We start from the raw sequence: 6,551 nt of genomic DNA, 5'->3' as shown, positions 1-6,551 counted from the left end.
CAAAAGTTTGTGCAAAAGTTTGAGTCTAACTTTAGGTCCAGCTTTTTGCTTCCTGGTTCAATTTCACTTATTCCATTGTCTTCTCTTTACTCCTAGCTATTCCTTCTTGCTTCAACCTTTCTCCAAGCTTTCTTCACCTATCATTAATCAACCAAACACATCAAAGCTATGCTTAAAATCATGAGATATTCATTCTTTCATAATATGTAACAATTATAGTATAAAACCTCATGAAATAGCATGAATTCATACATGGTTGATTAAATCAAAGGAAACATGAAAATCTACCTAATTGGCTTGCTTGTAGCTCAAGAAAGTGCATAATTCTAATGAAAACAAAAGAAAAAGACTAGTTAAAATAGGCTAAGATGACTTGTCATCAAGCAACTCAACCAATAATATAACAATCATCAATCATGAAAATTATTAATAAGAGATCAAAATTGCAAAAGATATATATATTAACACTATGACTTTAATTACAAGAAAAAGTATCAAAATTGTAGCTATAGAGAGTAGTAAGTAAAAGATACCTACAATGGAGGCTAGCACAAATGCAAGATCAAAAATGGAAATGGCACTTGAAATGTAAAACCCTAATATAAACCCTAATGGTGTTGAGAGAAAACTAAACTAATGCCTCCTACAACTATCTAAAAACTACCCTAATGATATGCTACCCTCTACAATGTTTTCCCCTTCCATTATGAGCTTCTAGAATCAGAATTGGGCCTCCAAGCCCTCAAAAACGCGAGTCACGTGCATTTTTAATGAAGGCATGCGCGGGTACTTGTGTGTACACACAGATGTGTGCGCACGCACATTCGGCCAAAATCTCAGGTTGTGCATACACACAAGGGGTTGTGCGCACGCACACTTTGTGATGCTTTGGATGATCGTGCGACGCGCAAGATGCTGCACGCGCACACTTCGCTCTGCTTTGGTTCCTGTCTGTACGCACAAAGGCTTGTGCACACGCACACGTCGCTTTGCTCTTCTCCTTTGTTTCTTCATGCTTTCTCCTCCTTGCATGCTCCTCTTCCATTCTTACCAAGCCATTCTGCTGCACGAAATTGTGATCCCTGGTAATGGCTCCAAAAACTTGGTGCTCTAATCTTAATTCATAATTTGTCATAACTTCGATACAACTAACCAGCAAGTGCACTGGGTCGTCCAAGTAATAAAACCTTACGTGAGTAAGGGTCGATCCCACGGAGATTGTTGGTATGAAGCAAGCTATGGTCACCTTGTAAATCTCAGTTAGACGGATATCAAATGGTTATAGAGTTTTTGAATAATAATAATAAATAAATAAAAAATAAAGATAGAAATACTTATATAATTCATTGATGAGAATTTCAGATAAGCGTATAGAGATGCTTTCGTTCCTCTGAACCTCTGCTTTCCTGCTGTCTTCATCCAACCGTTCCTACTCCTTTCCATGGCAAGCTTTATATAGGGCATCACCGTTGTCAATGGCTACATCCCATCCTCTCTATGAAAAAGGTCCAAATGCTCTGTCACGGCACGGCTAATCATCTGGAGGTTCTTGATCATACTGGAATAACGTTCACCCTCCTTTTGCGTCTGTCACTACGCCCAGCACTCACGAGTTTGAAGTTTGTCACAGCCATCCCTTCCCAGATCCTACTCGGAATACCACAGACAAGGTTTAGACTTTTCGGATCTCAGGAATAGCCATCCATGGGTTCTAACTTATACCACGAAGATTCTAATATCTCAGACTTGGTCCTCTGTATTAGATATCTAAGAGATACTCATTCTAGCTTGTTTGCATGTAGAACGGAAGTGTTTGTCAAGCACGCGTTCATAAGTGAGAATGATGATGAGCGTCACATAATCATCACATTCATCATGTTCTTGGGTGCGAATGGATATCTTAGAAGCGGAATAAGTTGAATTGAATAGAAAAACAGTAGTACTTTGCATTAAATCATGAGGAACAGCAGAGCTCCACACCTTAATCTATGGAGTGCAGAAACTCTACCATTGAAAATACATAAGTAATGAAGGTCCAGGCATGGCCGAATGGCCAGCCCCCAAACGTGATCAATAGATCAAAAGATAACCCAAAGATGTTTCAAAAGATGTAAATACAATAGTAAAAAGTCCTATTTATACTAAACTAGTTACTAGGGTTTACAGAAGTAAGTAATTGATGCATAAATCCACTTCCGGGGCCCATTTGGTGTGTGCTTGGGCTGAGCTTGAAGTTTACACGTGCAGAGGCTTCTTTTGGAGTTGAACGCCAAGTTGTAACGTATTTTTGGCGTTCAACTCTGGTTTGTAACGTGTTTCTGGCGTTTAACTCCAGATTGCAGCGTAGAACTGGCGTTCAACGCCCTTTTGCATCGTCTAAACTTGGATAAAGTATGGACTATTATATATTGCTGGAAAGCCCTGGATGTCTACTTTCCAACGCCGTTAAGATCGCGCCATTTGGAGTTCTGTAGCTCCAGAAAATCCATTTTGAGTGCAGGGAGGTCAGAATCCAACAGCATCAGCAGTCCTTCTTCAACCTCTGAATCTGATTTTTGCTCAAGTCCCTCAATTTCAGCCAGACCATCATAGAATATATCCAGGATGGTCCATTCTGAAAGCATGTCAGAAGGACACTTTTTGGTCAGTTGCTTATATCTCTCCCAAGCTTCATAGAGGGATTTACCTTCTTTCTGTCTAAAGGTTTGAACATCCACTCTAAGCTTACTCAGCTTTTGAGGAGGAAAGAACTTTGCTAAAAAAGCCGTGACCAGCTTATCCCAAGAGTTCAGGCTATCTTTAGGTTGAGAGTCCAACCATACTCTAGCTCTGTCTCTTACAGCAAACGGGAAAAGCATAAGCCTGTAGACTTCAGGATCTACTCCATTAGTCTTAATAGTATCACAGATCTGCAAGAATTCAGTCAAGAATTGAAAGGGATCTTCAGATGGAAGTCCATGAAATTTGTAGTTCTGTTGCATTAGAGAAACTAATTGAGGTTTCAGCTCAAAATTGTTTGCTCTAATGGTAGGGATGGAGATGCTTCTTCCATGTAAATTGGAATTTGTTGCAGTGAAGTCACCAAGCATTCTCCTTGCATTATTATTATTTTCGGCTGCCATCTCCTCTTCCTTTTAGAAAATTTCTGTAAGGTTGTCTCTGGATTGTTGTATTTTAGCTTCTCTTAGTTTCCTCTTCAGAGTCCTTTCAGGTTCAGGGTCTGCTTCAACAAGAATGTTCTTGTCCTTGCTCCTGCTCATATGAAAAAGAAGAAAACAAAAAATAATAATAGGGATCCTTTTTACCACAGTATAGAGGTTCCTTGTTGTTAGTAGAAGGAGAAAGGGAATATGAGTAGAGAAGGATGGATAATCCAAATATAAGGGTGAGGATAGGAGCGGTAATTTGAGATGAGAAGATGTGTTAGTGAATGAATTAAATAAATAGAAGAAGATGAGAGAGAGAAGATTTCGAAAATAATTTTTGAAAAGGAGTTGATGATTTTCGAAAATTAAAGGGGAAATAAAATTAAAATTAAAATTTAAAATAATTAATTAATTAAAAAGAATTTTTTGAAAAAGAGGGAGGTATTTTCAAAAATTAGAGAGGGAAGAGTAGTTAGGTGGTTTTGAAAAAGATAAGAAACAAACAAAAAGTCAATTAGTTAGTTGAAAAAGATTTGAAAATCAATTTTGAAAAGATAAGAAGATAAGAAGTTAGAAAAGATATTTTAAAATCAAATTTTTTTGAAAAAGATATGATTTAAAAAGATATGATAGAAAGATATGATTAAAATTAGTTTTGAAAAAGATTTGAATTTTAAAATCAAAATTAATGACTTGACTCACAAGTAATCACAAGATATGATTCTAGAACTTAAAGTTTGAATCTTTCTTAACAAGCAAGTAACAAACTTGAAATTTTTGAATCAAAACATTAATTGTTGATAATATTTTCGAAAATTATGAGATAAAATTAAGAAAAATATTTTTGAAAAATATTTTTTTAAAATTTTCGAAAATAAATAAGAAAAATGAAAAAGATTTTATTTTTGAAAAAGATTTTGAAAAGATAAGATTTTTAAATTGAAAATTTGATTTGACTCATAAGAAACAACTAAATTTTAAAAAGTTTTGAAAAAGTCAACTCAAATTTTCGAAAATTTATGAGTGAAAAAGGGAAAGATATTTTTTTTTTAATTTTTAATGATGAAAGAGAAAAATATCAAAAAGACTCAATGCATGAAAATTTTGGATCAAAACATGTGATGCATGCAAGAACACTATGAATGTCAAGATGAACACCAAGAACACTTTGAATGTCAAGATGAACACCAAGAACTTATTTTTGAAAAATTTTTAAGGAAAGAAAAACATGCAAGACACCAAACTTAGAAATTTTTAATATTTAGACACTAAGAATTCAAGAATGCATATGAAAAACACCATACAACACAAAACAATATAATATGAAGATCAAACAAGAAAGTTTATCAAGAACAACTTGAAGATCATGATGAATGCAATGCATGAATGCAATTTTCGAAAAAATGCAAGATGAATATGCAATTGACACCAAACTTAAAATTTGACTCAAGACTCAAACAAGAAACACAAAATATTTTTTATTTTTATGATTTTATAAATTTTTTTTTTTGGTAATTTTCAAAAATTATTTGAAAAGGAAAAATAAGGATTCCAAAATTTTTAATATGAATTCCAGGAATCTTGCTCTCTTAGTATAAAGCTTCAGTCCAGGAATTAGACATGGCTCACTAGCCAGCCAAGCTTTCAGTGAAAGCTCCGGTCCAAAACACTAGACATGGCCAATGGCCAGCCAAGCTTTAGCATACAAATCAGTCATACAACAGCAAATTTGATTAGCAACAACTAGCTTGCTCTTGTGATGATGGTTTGGAAGCCTCAGTCCAAATGAATTTAGACATGGCTTTACAGCCAGCCAAGATTCAACAAATCATCATGAAACACTTGAATTCATTCTTAAAAATTCTGAAGAAAAATATATTTTTGAAAATAAATTTTTTTTTTCGAAAATAGGAATAATAAAAATAAAAAGGTTAAAATTAAAATAAAGTTACCTAATCTGAGCAACAAGATGAACCGTCAGTTGTCCAAACTCGAACAATCCCCGGCAACGGCGCCAAAAACTTGGTGCACGAAATTGTGATCCTTGGTAATGGCTCAAAAAACTTGGTGCTCTAATCTTAATTCATAATTTGTCACAACTTCGATACAACTAACCAGCAAGTGCACTGGGTCGTCCAAGTAATAAAACCTTACGTGAGTAAGGGTCGATCCCACGGAGATTGTTGGTATGAAGCAAGCTATGGTCACCTTGTAAATCTCAGTCAGGCGGATATCAAATGGTTATGGAGTTTTTGAATAATAATAATAAATAAACAGAAAATAAAGATAGAAATACTTATGTAATTCATTGATGAGAATTTCAGATAAGCGTATAGAGATGCTTTCGTTCCTCTGAACCTCTGCTTTCCTGCTGTCTTCATCCAACCGTTCCTACTCCTTTCCATGGCAAGCTTTATATAGGGCATCACCGTTGTCAATGGCTACATCCCATCCTCTCTGTGAAAAAGGTCCAAATGCTTTGTCACGGCACGGCTAATCATCTGGAGGTTCTCGATCATACTGGAATAGGGTTCACCCTCCTTTTGCGTCTGTCACTACGCCCAGCACTCACGAGTTTGAAGTTCGTCACAGCCATCCCTTCCCAGATCCTACTCGAAATACCACAGACAAGGTTTAGACTTTTCGGATCTCAGGAATAGCCATCCATGGGTTCTAACTTATACCACGAAGATTCTAATATCTCGGACTCGGTCCTCTATATTAGATATCTAAGAGATACTCATTCTAGCTTGTTTGCATGTAGAACGGAAGTGTTTGTCAGGCACGCGTTCATAAGTGAGAATGATGATGAGCGTCATATAATCATCACATTCATCATGTTCTTGGGTGCGAATGGATATCTTAGAAGCGGAATAAGTTAAATTGAATAGAAAAACAGTACTACTTTACATTAAATCATGAGGAACAGCAGAGCTCCACACCTTAATCTATGGAGTGCAGAAACTCTACCGTTGAAAATACATAAGTAATGAAGGTCCGGGCATGGCTGAATGGCCAGCCCCCAAACGTGATCAATAGATCAAAAGATAATCCAAAGATGTTTCAAAAGATGTAAATACAATAGTAAAAAGTTCTATTTATACTAAACTAGTTACTAGGGTTTACAGAAGTAAGTAATTGATGCATAAATCCACTTCCGAGGCCCACTTGGTGTGTGCTTGGGCTGAGCTTAAAGTTTACACGTGCAGAGGCTTCTTTTGGAGTTGAACGCCAAGTTGTAACGTGTTTTTGGCGTTCAACTCTGGTTTGTAACGTGTTTCTAGCGTTTAACTCCAGACTGCAGCGTAGATTTGGCGTTCAATGCCCTTTTGCATCGTCTAAATTTGAGTAAAGTATGGACTATTATATATTGTTGGAAAGCCCTGGATGTCTAATTTTCAACGC

At 36.0% G+C, this 6,551-nt stretch overlaps 1 non-coding gene across 1 annotated transcript; it reads left to right on the top strand.

Annotated features, from left to right (window-relative positions):
- The first annotated feature begins 2,618 nt into the window (after nt 1-2,618).
- Nucleotides 2,619-2,726, top strand: LOC112753465 (small nucleolar RNA R71). Its single transcript, XR_003177852.1, has one exon. It is a non-coding gene; the product is annotated as a small nucleolar RNA R71 (small nucleolar RNA).
- The last annotated feature ends 3,825 nt before the right edge of the window (nt 2,727-6,551 follow it).

Source organism: Arachis hypogaea, chromosome 15 (assembly GCF_003086295.3).
Source record: "Arachis hypogaea cultivar Tifrunner chromosome 15, arahy.Tifrunner.gnm2.J5K5, whole genome shotgun sequence".
Taxonomy (NCBI): Eukaryota; Viridiplantae; Streptophyta; class Magnoliopsida; order Fabales; family Fabaceae; genus Arachis; species Arachis hypogaea.
The sequence above is the reverse complement of the archived record's forward strand: the minus strand, read 5'-3'. Positions and strand labels throughout refer to the sequence as shown.